The sequence below is a fragment of the Halichoerus grypus genome, chromosome 7 (genome assembly GCF_964656455.1).
Source record: "Halichoerus grypus chromosome 7, mHalGry1.hap1.1, whole genome shotgun sequence".
NCBI classification, from domain to species: domain Eukaryota; kingdom Metazoa; phylum Chordata; class Mammalia; order Carnivora; family Phocidae; genus Halichoerus; species Halichoerus grypus.
In genome coordinates this window covers 55,175,289-55,192,996 of record NC_135718.1, presented here as the reverse complement: position 1 = coordinate 55,192,996, position 17,708 = coordinate 55,175,289, and the positions used below count along the sequence as shown (strand labels likewise).

Genomic DNA, 17,708 nt, shown 5'->3' with positions numbered 1-17,708 from the left:
TGCATCTCCAGTTACAAAGGACAGCCCTGGCTTCCAGTAGAACAGAGCTACTTCTAATCCCATGATCACACCTGATATTGTCCGCCACATCCCTGTAACAATACATTTCCCGGAAACTAACATTTGGTCCTTAAGACAATAGCCCCGTGCCAATCTCAATACCTGCTTCGATATTACAAATTAACACACGGGAAAGCAACCGAATTAAAAATTATGTCCACGCACACAGTCTCACCCACCAAAACATACATCTGCGAATATTATGCAACCCTGGAATCTAAACTGGTCTGAATTTATAAAAAGCCAACAGGCATGGATACACATTCTCAGTTCTCGTGGCCGTGGCCACCCTATGCAACAGCCCCAGTGGCAGACACGAATGTTCCTGTACAGTTATTTGTTATTATTTGAGGACACGAGACCATCGAAGGGGGCCGTTTGGGCTTTCACCTTCTAAGGCTCTGCCCAGAACTGCCCGATGATGAACGCCCACGCCGTCTTCTTCCACCAAAGGTGGATCCTGCTATCGGGAGCCTCCGGATCGTGACCGTAGTGCTTCTGTCCCCGGCTCTGGGGAAAGCCTCATCTTAGCAAGTGGCCCTCAGCGCATCCGGCTGATCCGCCCGCGACGCGGAGGCCGCGCGGTTTCATCATTAATGCTCCTGAAGGACAATAGCTCATCAAGCCCCACCGAAAGCCCCGGACCCGTCGCGGAGCCTGGGCTGGCGGGGGATGAGGCTGAGCGACTCCTCCTAGAGGTGGTTATGTGGAGAAGGAGCAATCCCTTCTCCCTCCTCCTCCTCCCCCCGCTACTATCCGCGGCCCGGAGAACTGCCGCTTGCCGCCATTGACAAGCACCGATAGAACCCAAAGAAAGGCAAAGAGTCCTGCCCGGCACCGGCGCCGCGAGGGCCGAACCTGCGCCCCGGGAGCGGCGCGCCGAGGGCACCGGGCGCCCGGAGCAGGCGGCGCAGCACCAGGTGAGCCCGCCATGGCGATGGCATTATTGTTCAGGGGGCTCCGGGGGCTGGAGACAAAACGCGCCGCGGGGGCAGTGCCGGGGCCGGAGAGAACCCCTGCCTCTCCCGCCGCCCGGCCCCTGCGGGCGCACCCCGATAGCCGACCCTCCCCGCAAAAGAAAGACAGAAGAATTAATAAATCAAGGTGCCCAACTTGCTTCCTCGCGAAATAAAGGCGGGGGGCGGGGGGGTGCGAAAGAAGCGGTAAAATTGCCGCGGCCGGCGAGGAGTGGGGGGCATCCTGGGCGAGGAGGGAGGAGGCGGCGGGATGCGGGGTCCAGCGGCGGGCCGCGGCGAGGCCGGCCCGGGAGGGAGCTGAGGGCTCCCGGGATGCAGAGTTCGGGGCGCCGGAGCGGAGGAGGGAGGCGCCCGGCGGCCGCGGGGACTGCTCCGGGGCGGTGGGCCGCTCGGGGGGTGGGGGGGCCTCCGAGGGTGCGGGGCTGCGCGCCGGCCCGCTCCGGGCTGACAATGGAAGGGGCGCGGGGGCGCGGGCCGGAGGGAAGGGGCCCGGGGCCGGGGGCCGGGGGCGGGCCGCGCCGCGGAAGGTCAGGCCGGGGACGCGGGCGGCGGGGGCGAGGCCGGGAGCTGCTGCGCGTAAGCCGGGCGCCGCGAGCCCCGTGAGCCCCGTGAGCCCCGTGAGCTCCCGGCCGGCGCGGAGGAGGGCTCGGGGCCGGGCACTCCCCTCCGGTTCCCTTTCCGGGGCGCCCGGTGCCGCCGCGCGCGCTGCGTTTTCCCCGGGAAATGGCGGCCCCTCCGCCGCTCGCTTGGGCAGTCCCCGCTTCCCGCTTTGCGCGGGAAAAATATATATATAATAATAATAATAATAATAATAAAAGGAAAAAGGGGGATAAAAGTAAAGTGGCCGCGACGAAGGAAAGGGCTGCGGCGGGCGCCAGACGGCGCGCGAGGCGCGTGCGGGGCGCGGCGGGCGGGACCGGCCCTGCCTCCCCGGCTCGCAGCCCGCTCTCCCCGAGCACCCGCTGCCAGCCTCGCCCGCCGCCTAAATCGCGCCGGTCGGTGTCCTTCCCCGCCTTGCCTCATGGGGGCGCCCTCCGCTCCTGCCCTCTTTGTTCCTCCCAACAATGGCCAAAGGACCCTGAGCCCCCAAAAGGCCAGATGCGCCTCCCTCTCCAGGAGTTTCCAGTCGCTGATGGCTGCGGCCGCGACCTGGGCCACCGCGGGCTTGATTTCGGCCCGGTCACTGCTGGGGTTTAGTGGCAACGGTCCCACGGTGCGCGAAGGGGTGAAAAGGGCCAGAAGATGCGAGCTGAGAAACGAAAGCGCGGGTCCCTGTGTGTCTGGGGCGGTGCAGCCCCGACGGTAAAGGGGGTCCCCGCACTCCAGCGGTGCAGGTGAACTGCGGTGCCCGTCCAGCCCAGGGGAGTTCCAGACAGGGCCCGCGCCTACGCCCCCCACTCCCCTGGAGGCGGTCAGTCCACCCTAGCAAACGGTTTCCTCACTTTTCTCATTTGTGTTTGTGTCGAAATACAACTGTACCCGACCTGGGCTGCACAGTTGCTATTGAAACGGTTCAATAGGCGAGAGATACAGAAACGTTATCCAGAGTGAAATGCGCCTCGGTTTGTGCTGTTTCTTATTTAGCGACACGCAATTCTCAATTCGTTCATATTTAACTGAAAGTTATCTCTAGCCCCTTTGGAAAACTCCTTTTTTTCAAATGAGTGTTCAGACGGCAAGATTTGGAACCACGCTCATGGATTTTTAGAATCGCTTTAGCCCAAGATTATCATATAAATAAATATAGGCTCTGCCTGGAGGAAAAGTTTATCTTGCATCCAGTAATTCACACCTCTAAAACCTCCCTTTCCTGGATCCAAATTGAAAATACATTTATTTCCAGTTCTCCACTCCAGTTCTGCTAGGCTGTCACAGGTCTTCCTCACCTGGATCCATTTATTGCCGGGGTTTGGACATTATTAATGGTTTCCTCTATTTCAAAACTCTGTAAAAGAATTTCGCTCCTTGGATCCAGAATGTTCCAAAGAGTCTGACCTTACTCCCTCCCCATCCCATCTTCTGTCTAGTTCCCAGGGATTCTGAGGCTTTTCCCAGTGGGTGGGACACCTTGCTAGCTATTGTCTGAGACAGCCAGGTCTGTTTTCACTGCCTCCTACCAGCAGAGCAGGAGGGAATCCCGTTTTCCGCAGGCAACTTTAGATGAAAGATATCTGTAACTTGTCCAGGGGGAAGGATGTACAAAAATCCAACCAACTTTTTTAAAAACGTTTTTCATTCTTAAGAAATCGCCTAAAAGATGCGTTCTGGGTAAACGCTTTTTTTTTTTTTTTTTGCACAGAGATGAGCAAAGATTGTGGTGGAGATCACTCCACAAGCATTTGCTGAGAACCAATTATTAAACACCTCTGTTTGGGGGGGGGGGATGCACATATGGGAAAGTCATGGGCCCTGCTCTCAGAGAGCTTACATTCCAAGCCTAGGAGATAAAATATATATGCAGGTAAGACAAGGTAAAAAGTGATTAATCTTGGCAAGCTGAGTGGGAAACCGGGTACTTTCTCACACTGCTAACAGGTGTGTAAATTGGTACAGCCAATTTGGAGGGCACTGTTAAAATTAATAGTGTGCACACTCTGCGACCCAGCAGTTCCATTTCTTGGTACGTATCCTAGGGAAACAGGCACGCGTATGCTCAGATTAGGTAATTCCCTCCCATTTTGAGTTTTGGTAGTTTTGAAACTGAAAGCAACCTAACGGCCATCATAGGGAATGGCTAAATAAAATCCGGTACATCTATCTTCTGGATAAATTAGGCAACAGTTAAAAAGAATGAAGTAAGCCCGTATATAGTGAGACAGAAAGGTCACCAAGACATATTATTAATGAAAAAGGCAATTGCAGAACAATACATACTGTATGGTACTATTTATGTAAAAAAAAAAAAAATACCCAGAATAATACTATGCATTTCTGTAAGTAAAAATGCACACATAAATAGATAGGAAGGGTATAAAGACACCCACTGAAAGAGACAAGCACTGGAAGAATTGTCAAGGAAGAGTTTAGTCATACAATTATTCATACCCATCTGTAACCATTGTTACAACATTTGAAATTTTACAATTTGAATTAATTTCTGTATTACTTGCATAACTAAATACAATGAAGAAGTTACAAGTGATTGATAACGTGTAATAACAGCCGCAATAAAATGCTACAACAATTTTTAAAGGGAGAATAGAATTTTAATCTGGAAGAGAGCTGGGAGTAGGCTACAACAGAGAACGCAGGAGGATTGGAGGAGAAGGGGAAAGGGTCCAAGGCGGGCGCAAAGAAGCCTGACCACACAGAGCTCCTCCTCTTTCTTCAACGTCATCACGTCATCATCATGTAAATTCCCTCGCGAGGCTGAGGTCGGCCTGGGCTGCTGAGGTTCAAGTTGAGGAGCGAACTGAACCAACAGTTTACAATTTGTTTGATCGCTATGCTTCTGTGAATATCTTAAATTAGATTTAGAAGAGAAAAAAAAAATGAGCCAGTAGAGGACATAACTTTTAACAACGATATTGGAAAGTAGTATTTTAAAAAGGAAGATAGTGAAAGCTTCACGATGGAGGGTTTTTTTTTTTTCTCCTGGGTGCACACTGGAATGTATATTGGGAATTAAGTTGGAGGGAAGGATGAGTGAGAGGATAATTCATTTCTCCTCCCCCCAAAAAGTCACAAAAGGAGCCCCCCAAATGCTTTTGAAACAAATATTTAAGGGGCACCTGGCTGGCTCAGTCGGTAGAGCATGCAACTCTTGATCTCAGGGTCATGAATCCAAGTCCCACACGGGGCGTGGATCCTACAAAAGAAGGAAGGAGGAAGGACGAAAGGAGGGAGGGAAGGACGGAAGGAAGGAAATATTTAAGGCTGGTTTCCCTTATTCACTCATTCAAGGAACATTTATTGAAGGTCCAATGTGTACTACATAACACTGCCAGGTATAACCGAGTGCAGGAAAAACAGCCCCAGACCAGGATTCCAGAAGTGGGGGTGAGGGGGCTGGTGGTAGGTCTGGTCTCTCTCACAAGAACTGTGTGGTCATGGACCAGCTGTTTACTGACCACCGCCCCTCCCATGCCACACCTTCTATGGTGGCTAAAATCAGGAGGGGGCACTAAAAATACTTGATCACTCTAGTACCTTTCAGTCTTAGATCATGACTTTATGAAATCCTAGGATTCTAGCCATGTGATGATTGTGAATTTCCAGGCACGTGGAATTTGGGGAATACGGGATTAGACGAGGAGGGGCCCCAAAGTGCCTTGCCTTGGAAAAAACAAAAGTACTCACTGTCTTGAAGTTCTCAGTAGATTGGGTAGCTCTGGGAGTTTCCCCAGGGTGGAAATTTCATCACCACCCCTTTACATAAGCTCCTAGGAAGATGTTGCTGAGCTCAAGCCTCGTGGTGTACACAGCACACCCAGCGCTATGGTATTGTCATAGTTGCTTTTGAAATAGAGGGGAAATGCCAGGCTGCACTCCATGAAAATCGTCCTCTGGAACTGTTTTCTTCTGTGGAAATAAGTCACGATGGCTAATGTTTATTAAACGCCTTACGGCCTGCCAGGCACTGTTCCAGACACATTCTGTGTATTCACCCCTTCCGTTCTTCCAACAGCGCGATAGGTAGCTACTATTATTAGACCCATCTCACGGAAAAGAAAAGAGAGGTCAAGTGGGGCCCACAGCTGGAGGTAGACTTGGGACGGCAACCCAGGCACCCTCACTCTGCAGCCCACATCCTCTCCTCCCTGGGGTGAGAACAAGGGGCTGCTGCCATCCCAGCAATTCTCAGATTATGTTCATTATGCAAAGTCTTATTTTAAAAACTTCTTCTCTGCATCACCATTTTACCTGCCTCTGTCCGATGAAAGATAAAGATTATCCGATTGAGCCGCACAACACTGTACTTTAAACTGTCTTGTCACAAAGTATTAAATAAGATAAATTTGGTGGTTTCTCTGAAGCCCTTGCTGTTCATTTATCCATCCCACCATCCATCATACTTTGCCCGATTTATTTGACTGGCGTTGCCAATTTGGACTTGGAATGGAGTAAGTAATTCAAGTCAGAATTCTCATGCTTTGACAGAAGTGTGTGTGGAAATCCACGTCGGACCACCAGCCCCAGCACAGGGATGTTCGCTCCAGCTCATTCTGGGAACGCCAGAATTAGCTACGGCGACAATATTGTTTAACCCAAAATTGCAACACACGATCTGATCAGAGATCTGGGGCTTGTTTCTGGATAAAAGAGGCAGTCCTGATGATATAGTTTGGATGCTTAGATTTGGGGTGTTTCCATAACAACTGGACAAAAACATAACAAAGTAAAATCAAACTGATCCTGGGAAACCCAGGCCCTGCGTTTACTGGCCTGGCCCTAATAACGGCATATATTATGCGACGTGTATTTTGTGCTGCTTTCACTGTTCAATAAAGCCATTAAAATTAAATAGTGGTAGTAGAATATGAAAAGGCAAATTCCAATAGCTTTTATAATATACAACATAAACTTTTAGATCAGATGATAATTCACGGGGTCCCCCACCAGTATGCTAAACTTGCAAATTGACCAGTCTTCCAGAATTTCCTTGCTGTGCTAACCAACTCCAGCGTTGTCCCCTTGCTCCAAAACTGGATTTCACCCCCGCTGCTCTTCAGTGAACACTGTAGATTATTGTCTTGGGGTGGAGAAGAGGCAGTTCCGGAACAAAGCAAAGTAGAATTTTCAAGTCTGGTTTTTCTTTTCTACAATTATTGTGGATGACAAGATAGTCACTTCAAAGGGAAGATCATCTGGATTCATTCTACTGGGTTGTTCCATGTCTGTGGATGTAACAGAGGGGGGTCAGAAGGAGGGACCTTTTGAGCATCTTCATAGAATAGGAGCATCTTTCAGGGCGGAAAGGACCGCACAGGTCAGCAGGTGTAATGGCTGTCATTTCTCAGAGGCCCAAAGCAGGAAAGGTGGGAACGCAGCCATCAAGGTTCTCAGGCACATCCCAACTCCATCCAGGACTGCTCCCCTTCCTTCCGTCTGTTTTATATGTTGGAGCTCCTGAAAGATTGTTCTTTTTTGTTTGTTTGTTTGTTTGTTTGTTTGAGCAAAGTTGGCGGGGTTGGGGGGGGGAGGTGTTGAAAAATCAGTGGGTTTGGCTAAGGGCCACAGGTGGTGGGTGCAAGACTGGACCCCCCCACCCCCTCACACCACACCCCCTTCCCCACTCTGGTCCCCTGTACCTCCCATCTGCCATTGTGCTGCACCCTCGAGGTCTAGCAGCTTCCACCCATAGATGGAAAGGCACCTCATGGCTGCCCTCACCTGGTGCAGCGGTACAGACTGCCAAGACCCAGTCCGCCGCAGCCATAACCAGGGAAGGGCGCTGCGTATCACCAGCATAGAACACGGCGGCGGGAGCCACAGCCCCCTCAAGTCCCACTGCGCCCACAGTGCAGCCGCTGCCTTAGGACTGACAGTAAGGAAAACAGGGTGGGAGGGACAAGCAAGGGAGGGATGGAGGAAGAGGGCTTCCGGGGCAGCTGCCTCTGCCTTGAGCACCCACAACCGCCCCCCCATGTACTCAGGGGCCCAGCAGTCATCGATGTCTCTGGAAGCCCCTGGTGGATCAGGCAGCGCCGGGGGCTACAGTCTACTTGCTGTCCGGGACTGGTAACACTCACTCCCAGCCCCAAAGCAAACTCCCGCATCTCCTCACCCCTCACCTGAGAAGCTCATCTTGGCTCAAAGTCGGTCCCCTGCTCAGAGAAGCAAGAGGCCACCGTTGATAACAATAAACCTCACTACTAATTTGAAACTATTCGATTTTGAAGAAACAGGACAACTTGCCCACTGTTCTGTTTGTCAATTCCCAAGAGCAAAAAGATAAGAGACCAGGCTGGACCCAGTAAAGGGTTTGTTTTTTATTTTGTTTTCCATGAATAAATAGATTCAGGAAGACAATTTTCTTCTGGGCTGCATGACTAAGATCCAATAAGAATAAAAGTTATTTTTATTCATTCACTTATATTCATTTCTCATCCAACCGATACCATAGGTAGCCAAATATACTTATATTAGACAATGGCAGGCTAATAACGAAGAGACTAAATATATATCAACAACTTGTCCTTTTGTCTTTTTTAAAAAGAAACTTGAGCTCACGTTTAACAAAGGTAACAAAACCTGTTAAAAGTCACTGAGTACCGCCCTAGCAGCATATACCCTAAATCCACGCCCTATCTGCGCCCCCCCCCCATGCTCTGCTCTCCTCTCCCCGTCCCCTCTAGAAGGAGTTGGGCACACATGCTCTGACTCTGGATTATAAAGAATGCACTGGCAGTTGACTTCCTCCTAGATTATTCCAGGACATGACTTGAAAGACTTTTTAAAAAGGGAATGATTTGTAACCCAATAGTATAATTTAAATAAATTGGGTTAATGCTTGGTTCTAACGTTCACGGTTGGTTAATTTAGTTAATTTGATCCGTGTGTCATTTTGATGAAATTGCATTTGATATAGCTCTTTACATTATAAATTGTTAATGTGCTCTAACATATATGACGATAAAATTATTGACTATTCTCATTCACTTAAAGATGGCCTTGGATGAAAACGGTTTGGAAAGTATTACTTGTGCAATAATGATTTGCCCTTGGACTTCATAAATGGAAATGTAATAGAGCAGGTGATTTAGCTAGTGCTACTGAGAATGGTTTTTACAGCTACAAAATAATACTAACTATTATTATTTTAATACAGTACATAGTAGGGTAACACATAACACACCAAAATACATTAGAATTCTATTAGGTGTGAGGCTAAAAGGGTTTTTTTTTAATGTCCTTTAAAAATATATTTCTACATATAGTTAATACATTTGTATTGAATTGCCTTATGTCCTACCGAGTTTTATTTCATCTCATTTTATTCTCCCAAAGGAGAGTTTTGAACTGACAGAGTGAAGATGCTTCATTGCAGTGTCTACTTCATTTTTCATAAATATTTACAATATGAGATATTCTGAAGCATGATACTACAGATTAGAGAAATATCATGGGGATGAAAAAATGAATACATCTCAGCAATTTTAAAACAGTACTTAAAGTTTAAAAAAAAATCATTCCCATCGTTAAAAAGCTACAAGACCTCTTATTTCCAGTTTTAAAGTAATATATAGATGAAAGCATTTTGATTCATATACTTTTTTATGGGGACTCACTCTTCTGCTCACTTATTCAACAGAAACTTCGGGAGAATCTTCTAGGAGCCAAGGCTTGTGCTAGTGCAGGGATAGAACAAGGTCCCAGACTTGCTGATGTCCAGGGGTCAGGCGCCTCTCCCCTGCCACCCCCAGGATCCCGCCTCACTAAAGAAGAGGCAGCTGGACCCCTGCTCTGCCTCAGATTTTTCCACCCCCCGGGAGCAGCCTGCAGGCAGATGGGGGGCCAAAGCCCGCCCCGTGCGCATTTGCTGTTCCCCGTCACTCCCTCCCTACAGCCCCTGATCTGTATACTTCTGAAGAGAACAAGCTCGAAAGAGTACTTTAAAATAAGCTGTCTTGTAATTCCAGATCCTTTGTCAAGGTGGTTCTTCAGCCCAGCCAACCCTCACCTGTGACACGCGGCCCACAGTGACTGTTCCCAATCTCAAATGACTGCTCTCTCTTTTTAAAAGCCGCTTTGCGGCAGCTTAACAGCAGAAAAATGATCATTGAAATCAGGATTGCTGGCGGCTTCTAATGGACCGTCTTGTGGATTGGCTAGAGTGTCATATTCCTCACCAGTTTACATGTAATACAAATTTCAAGAAGTTGTTTGAGGCAGAAAAAAAATGGGTTCCTCTTGATCAGCTCTTTATGCTTGAGAAAGAACGTATTTAAATTAAAGGAAATACTGGTCCAAAGAAACCAGACTATTTTGTCTTTTCATGAAGGCAGGCAGTCAGGGTGTTAAGCAAAGTTTGCTGTTTCCCACCAAAAGCAATTCATTCAATAAGGGCAAATGCTTGGGATTTTTCTTTTCTTTCTTCTTCTCCCTTCTGGGATTACAGTATAATTATAAATATTGTTTATAGGAATCCCATATGCTACAGTCGGGCAAATACAGACACACTGAATTTGATTCGGTTATACTAAGGGGTCTTACATAATCTCTTGATATGAAATTTTATATTCCTCAATTATCTCAAGACCAATGACTCACCTGGTGATGAAAGTGATCTAAATTTTTCAATATGACATTATTACTCAATTATAAAACAGTTGAGCTTTTTCTCCTTACCAGCATACTCCTTTCTAGGCTGATTCCCGAATGATGTTTGCTAAGATGTTAAGTTAAAATGACACCTTCCATTTCCAGTTCTACATGATGGACAGAGCGCAGGCGCTTTCCCTCTCTTGGAGCCCCCAAAAATAATGGTAAAGAATTTCAAGGAAAATAAACACCAAACAACAAAGGGGCAGGGGGCTGGTGTGGGTCTTCAGCAGGTGGGAGATTTCAACAAGTTTCTGGAAGACTGAAAGTGCCTCGGACCATGCAGACAGTGTCGCACGGGAGGCCATGGGTAAGAGTAAAGGCAAGAGGGAGCTGCACTGCAGGTGGGCAGGGTGAGAGACGGGGACTTGCTGAGAGTCTGTTTCCAGAACGACCAGCTGAATTGGTCCTTCTCCCTCCCCTCCTCCCAGTAGAGTTTCTGGCAATCCCGCATTTATCCCCCCAACTAACAATCTGAGGTTTCCTCTCTAAAGAAATTGAACGACTATGTGGGGCGCCTGGGTGGCTCAGTTGGTTAAGCGTCTAACTAGATTTCGGCTCAGGTCGTGGTCTCAGGGTCCCGAGATGGAGCCCTGCGTCGGGCTCTGCACTGAGCATGGAGCCTGCTTGAGATTCTCTCTCCTTCTCCTTCTGCCACCCCCCCCCCCCGCCAAAATAAATAAATTTGTTTATTTAAAAAAAGAAATCTGTTAAGGCTTATTTTTTTAAAAAGAGAGAAATTGAACAACTACAGGGCAGGTCTAGAATTTCTAGGACGCCTGCAGCTCCACAAAGTAATGCTTTCTCATTCTGGCATCTGGGGGCTCTCAGTCCCTGACTGGGCGCGCAGGCAATGTCTGCTCTATGGCAGGCCCTAGGCACGCACCCAGAGGTCCCAGGCAGGATCCATGCCTAGCTGACAACAGCTGAGGAAAGCTTTTCTATCTGCCTGTAATGATCAGCCTGTCTTTCATTCTTAAACATGAAGCCATGACCAGAGCTCACCAGACATTGAAGGAAAGCTGACATGAAAGAGAAAGATGAAAATAAATACATGGGATGACTGACCAAATCAAATAATTTCCAGAACAGACGATCATGTAGACACACCCTAACTAGTCTCAGAGAGACTTGAAGACATGGTGCACTCATAAAAGAAGGGGCTGGTGTGAAAAAGGAACAACCAGAGAACAAGAAAGAGCTCTTGGAAATGAATAATATGATTGCCAAAATTAGATGTTAAGAGGCCTGAAAAAAAAAATGGAAGGAAAAAGATGAGAGACTTGGAGGAGCAATCCGGGAGATCCAACCTCTGGTTTACAGGCATTCCAGTAAGAGAAGGGACCGGCAGGAGGAATAAAGAGATGGGGCGGAATGATCAAGTCTGTAACAGAAAATGCCCAGAGTTATTAAAGACACCAGTCTTCTGACTGATTTAACAGGCTTATCGCCAAGTGCTGAACAGGGTGGATGGGGTCGGGGAAGACCCACACCTAGATACATCCTTGTGAAATTTTAGAACAGAAAGAAACAATCTAAAAGCTTGGGGGGTCGGGGGCACCACACTTATCTGTAACACTGGATGAAAAAAAACAATGGATTGATGGTTTCAAAATGTTGAAGCAAAATGATTTTGATGCTAAAAATTATATTCCCTACCAAATGATCATCCAAAGATCATTCAGTAAAGACAGTCCCATTTATGTAAGACACCAAAGTGTAGGGATGCCTGGGTGGCTCAGTTGGTTAAGCGTCTGCCTTCGGCTCAGGTCATGATCCCAGGGTCCTGGGATCGAGTTCTACATTGGGCTCCTTGCTCAGCAGGGAGCCTGCTTCTCCCGCTGCCTGCCCTTCCCCCTGCTTGTTCTCTCTCTCTGACAAATAAATAAATAAAATCTTAAAAAAAAAAAAAAGAAAAGAAAGAAACCAAAGTGTCCTTCTCTCTACTGTCTCTGAAGAATGAGAGGAGGCTGACCCCAAGCAAACAAGGCAGTAAACCGAGAAGGAGGAGCAGTTGGGTGAGGGATGAGCCAGGAAGACAAGTCCCAGAATGACCACTGGGTGAAGCAACCATTCCAAACTGGAGCATGAGGTCAGAGGTCAGAAGACTTCAGTATAAAAGTCTCTGGGAAGAAAGTGGCCCCTGCAAAGAACGATGACCGAGAAACTAGGTGATTTTTAGAATATGGCAAAGCCACACTTCTCTTTTGTCATCGAGAACAAAGGAAAGCACAGTTGACCCTCGTTATTCACGGATTCCGTATTAGGGGACTGCCTGCTTGCTAAACTTTATTTGTCATCCCCAAATCCATGCTTTTTCAGTCTTGCAAAGACACACTCAGGGCAGCAAAACATTTGAGCCGAATCACTCACCTTCCCAGCTGAGTTCTACCGAGGCTGGCCTTCCTCTTTCATCTCTCACTCAGTAAATTCGTGCCCTTTCCATGGCCTGTTTAGTGCATTGGTTTGCACATCTATGTGCTTTCCATGGGTGAATCCACTGTTCAAAATGGCCCCAGGCACCGTCCTGAAGTGCCGTCTAGTGTTCCTGAGCACAAGAAGGCTGCAAATAAATGTGCCTTCTGGAGGAAATACGTGTATTAGAGGAGGTTCGTTCAAGTTTAAGTGATAGTCGCTAATTCCCGTGAGTTCAATGTTGATGAATCAACAATACATATTATATAAGGTGTCTTTAAACAGAAACACACATAAAACAAGGTTGTGTATTGATTCTGTTGATGAAAAAGTGGTGACCAGAGGCTCGCGGCCACCTAACCCTGTTTCCCCTAGGATCTGTGTTCACTATTCACTAGTTCCGTGTTCCCGGCTGCTACTGCCCTCCTCCCCGAGCCTACAGGGATTCGGAACTTGGGGGCGGCGGGGAGCCGTGTAAGAAAGACAGGATCTAAACGTGAAGCCAAGTGAAATGTGGAATGATTTTTGAACAACACGTTTTCAGAACAAAGAGAATCCACTCGCTGATACTGAGACACGAGGCGCCCGGTGCCGGACCACAGAAAGGAAATGAGAGCCAACACCCACTCGATTCTGAAGGGCAAGTCTTTACAAAGTCTTAATCATATAAATGCTGCCTGTGAGCATTTCATTTTCAAAATCAGCCTAGAGCCAAAATGAAGATTTCACCGTGATTCCGGAACCAAACATAAAGGTTGTGCATGGGACAACAGCAGCAGGGAGGGCAGAGGTAGGAATGGGGAGGGGAGGCAGGGAGTGGAGGGTCAGGGAGAGATCAAGGTGCACAGCCCCATCCTACATTACAGTGGATCAGGAGGGAACACCTGAAGTTGGGGGAGTCAGAGCTTGAACTGTGTTATTTAAAGTGCCCAAGGTAGGGGCGCCTGGGTGGCTTAGTCAGTTAAGGGTCCGGCTTGATTTCTGCTCAGGTCCTGATCTCACGGGCATGGAATCGAGCCCCAAGTCAAGCCCTGAATCGGGCTCCGCGCTCAGCATGGAGTCTGCTTGTCCCTCTCCCTCTGCTCCTTTCCCCCACCACTCATGCTCTCTCTCTCTCTCTCAAATAAATAAATAAAATCTTTAAAAATAAATAAAGTTTCCAAGGTAATCAGCAGAGGAAATAAAAACAGCAGTGTGCTGTCAACAGCTAGAAAAGGGAGGAGAAAGTTCTTGCCCTTCTTAGGCATTGACAGACTGTCTAAAAGTGGAAATAAATCACAAAGTAGAAGTATAAACACTAGGGCACCTGGGTGGCTCAGTTGGTTAAGCGACTGCTTTCGGCTCAGGTTATGATCCTGGAGTCCCTGGATCGAGTCCCACATCAGGCTCCCTGCTCGGCAGGGAGCCTGCTTCTCCCTCTGACCCTCCCCCCCCCTCATGTGCTCTCTCTCTCTCTCTCATTCTCTCTGTCTCAAATAAATAAATAAAATCTTTAAAAAAATAAAGTATAAACACTAGAGCTTGGGAGGTGACCACCAGAACTAAAATTATAAAACTGTTACAGAATAACCTCTGGAAGTGAGATTGGGGTAGAAAGAGTGGGGTGGGAGACTATTGCTTTTCATTTTATGCATTTCTTTACCTTTTTGCTTTATATTACTTTGTGCAAATATTACTTAGATTTAAAGATAAAATAAACTCAAAATTTTATTTTAGATTTTATTTTTAAGTCATCTATCTCCACACGCAGTGTGGGGTTCGAACTCACAACTTCGGGATCAAGAATCACACGCTCTACTGACTGAGCCAGCCAGGCACCCCTAAACTCAAAATTTTAAATAACTTGTTTAACTTTTTTGTTTTCCTTGCTTCAGAGTGACCTTGAGCAAGGCATACTTATGTTTCAGCCTGTTGGTGATGGGCCCTAACAGAGAAATTCCCAGACTTTCTCAGTTCACGGAGAAATTAGTGTCTCCACCATTTTTCCTCCGAGCGCCTAGGCCAGAAGAAATGCCTATCAGTTCTATTTATGAAGTGGTGACGTCCAAACAACTTAGTATTTATATCCTAACAATTAAGAGCTACTTGGAAAAAAAAACTAATACATGAATAAGAAGAAAAAAGAATATTTGTATCCCATTCTTAAATAGCCACAATGAATTACAAGTAGGGTGCGTGCACCTGTTGAGCACTGCACAACTTCTCAAACCTTAGGATCAGGCTGGACACTGCCACTCTCATTTTCTGTTCCACAGTGATTTCTCCCTGGCTTTTGCTTTAATCACAGCAGCAACCAAAAACTCAGCTTTGTAGGATATGGAATCATGAGAAAGAAGATAGTACAATCTGTCATGAACCCCTGGTAGGAACACTTTGACCTGGTAGTTGCAGGGTCCCACAGAGGTTGAGTATCGCTCTATTTCCCTTGAAAGCTTAAACATTTGCTGACTTGTCCCAGGGTACCTTGGTGCACAGTTTAGGAACAACGTCTCTAGCATCTATTCGAAATTTTGTCATGGTCTATCTTGCAACTTCATTGGAAAATATTTGAGGACAAGGGCTGTGTATATTCCACAACTAATGTAGTTTTTTGTTCAATAATAAGTGCTTCATAAATACTATCTTTCATTGAATTGATGATGTCATAGATTGGAAGATGCATACTGATTTCTAGAGATAGTAAAATGTAAAAAAAAAAAGCATCATAAAATCAATGAAATACAGTAGTTATTTGAATAGGCTGGCGTGAGTTTATTGCCCGTGTCTGAGTCAACGCCGCAATTTAATATTTACCCTTGTGATATCTGTAAAATCTAGCTCATCAGTGTCCTTATGGGCTTAAAAGCCCATCATAGGAATAAATCCTAAAACAACGGAGTCTGAATGTGCCTTCTGCCCAGCACACACAAAACCAGTTTTGTTCTTCCAACTGTGCTTTTTGGAGGGAAAGGGAAATGAGCAGGCAGCAAGGCATGCTCTGGCCTTCTTCCCCGAGTCCCCACTGTTAGCATGCTGAAAACTCTCCTCTTTGCTTTGCAAGTAATCACGAGACTTTATATCTTGGTTTTTCTTGGTCTCTCCAAGATGAAAGGACAGATATATTGCAGATCTAGGTTATCTCTGGTCTGGTTCCCAATTCCTCTTAAGGACTCCAGGATACCCCAGGATTGGCCTGGAGGGTGGGGCGGGTAGAGCTTGGCCACGTGCAGCCTCCAGGGGGCGCCCACGTGGCGCCTGTAACCACTGGGAGAGCTTCAGCCATATTCTTGTCTTCAAACTTGTAAACAAACATAATGTACTGTAGTCCTTAGCTTTGCCTAATTAGAGAAGAAATTGTTTTAGAGCAGAAGGTAAATAAATACAAACATTTAAGTATTAGTCTGATGGAAACACATTTCACATTGCCATAGTTCTTTTCTCTTTAAACGAGTGGTCCTCCACGGAGATTCGGAGATTCACAGGAAGTAGATAAAAACCCGTTCAGGTTTTTAACTCCTGACTTCCCAAGACTGGATAGAGTCAGGGGAAAGGGTGTCCTGGGAACGAAGAAGTTAGGGGTTACAATGTCTCACTGCTCCGGGCAGAGCCCAGCACAGGATGGGGGCAGGGGTGGTCTGTAAAAGCAGGGTCTTCTCTGGAGCAATGGTGGGTGCCAAGCACTTCCTTCCACCCGTGGGGTCCAGTAGGTGTGACATGTCAGCTCCGTCAGCATCCTCTGAATCCTTAGGGATTCCCGGATGTGGTCCAATTCTTACAATGTCTGGTTCCTCCCAGCGTCGGGGCCCAGGAGTTGGGTGCCCCGCTGCTTAAGCTCAGCGCAGTGTCTACAAAGATGGGTTCCCCAGGCACGGTCTCCCACTGAGACCTCAGACGGAGCCACATCCCCAGCTCTAAGGCCCTAACCTGGAGGAAAGTCTGGAAGCCAAAAAAGAAAGTCTGGTTACAAAACGCTATGCGTGGGGTGACCCCTACATTTTACACTGTGCAGCTAGCATGCTCCTCTATTTGATCTGACCCTGGTTTTCCCTACTTGTCTGTTTTATCTTCATGAGTGTTTTAGGCATCGGTCCCTTACAGTCACCTGTTTTTAGGGAAATTTGTGGCTCCTCTTGGCTGACATTGGGGGAATCTCTAGGTGGCTTTATCCTGCATACTTAGTCACTCTCTGGTTATTTTCGTTTGAGAAAAATATGGCGGGGTGGGGAGGGATGAGCGGGTCCTGGCCCTGTGGTATTTGTGCCCTGTGCGTCGTTCTGTCTCTCGGTATGAGAGATCATGACCATCTAGCGTGCACAGTATCCACAGGACAAGTCCACTCTGTGATGGACTTTTCAGGTGGTTTCCTTGGCAACCAGACCTACTAATCTTCCCCTTTCCCCAACTTACCCATAACTGCAAAAAGCACATAATTGGCTTAGTGGAGTCCCCAATACTAATACATCTTTATGAACCTGTACCGGCTCTCAACTCTTCGGAATTCATTTCCTAAAAGGACTAAAGCTTCTTTACCAGAACCATTTGAAAGTGCATTTCACGAACATTGGGGTGTTTAAGACCGGAATGACCTTCGGGATCCATGAGTCACCTCCCCATCTTACAGATGAGGCCCACACCAATGACAGACAGAGCTCGCCCAGCTAGTTATGTAGAAGCAGGACCTGGCCCGGGGCTTCTTGCTCCTGATCCTGGGGACTTTCCACTGTACCAGGAGCCACCTCCATTTTGGACACCACCACCAGCTAACAAAGCTGTCGTGTAGCGCTCTCTGGGGACAGGACCAGTTCACGTGGCTTAATGAGTCCCCTGTGCCCTGGGTCAGTGATGACCAACAGCAGGTGCTGCAGACACTGACGGATGCCTGACCTCAGTTTCCTTGACGTAAATAGATGGTTAGGACCTTAATATTGCAGTCGCTTCCTTCCTCCAAGGGAGGACGTCTGAGTGGCTTCACTGAGAGGTAGCAGCCTGGGACAGCGGAAGCACAGAAAATGT

At 47.4% G+C, this 17,708-nt stretch overlaps 1 protein-coding gene and 1 long non-coding RNA gene across 2 annotated transcripts in view; one reads left to right on the top strand and one right to left on the bottom strand.

Moving 5' to 3' along the window:
• Nucleotides 1-642: 642 nt before the first annotated feature.
• The window catches only part of MACROH2A2 (macroH2A.2 histone), a 49,386-nt gene continuing 32,320 nt past the window's right edge, over nucleotides 643-17,708 (top strand). Inside the window, exon 1 of the mRNA XM_036091194.2 lies at nucleotides 643-980. The gene's annotated coding sequence lies outside the window, so the exon portion shown is untranslated. The remainder of the gene's footprint in view (nucleotides 981-17,708) is intronic.
• Nucleotides 4,230-5,485, bottom strand: LOC144382469 (uncharacterized). Its single transcript, XR_013449453.1, has 3 exons — nucleotides 5,337-5,485; nucleotides 4,769-4,845; nucleotides 4,230-4,498 (listed from the first exon to the last, which is right to left on the bottom strand). It is a non-coding gene; the product is annotated as an uncharacterized LOC144382469 (long non-coding RNA).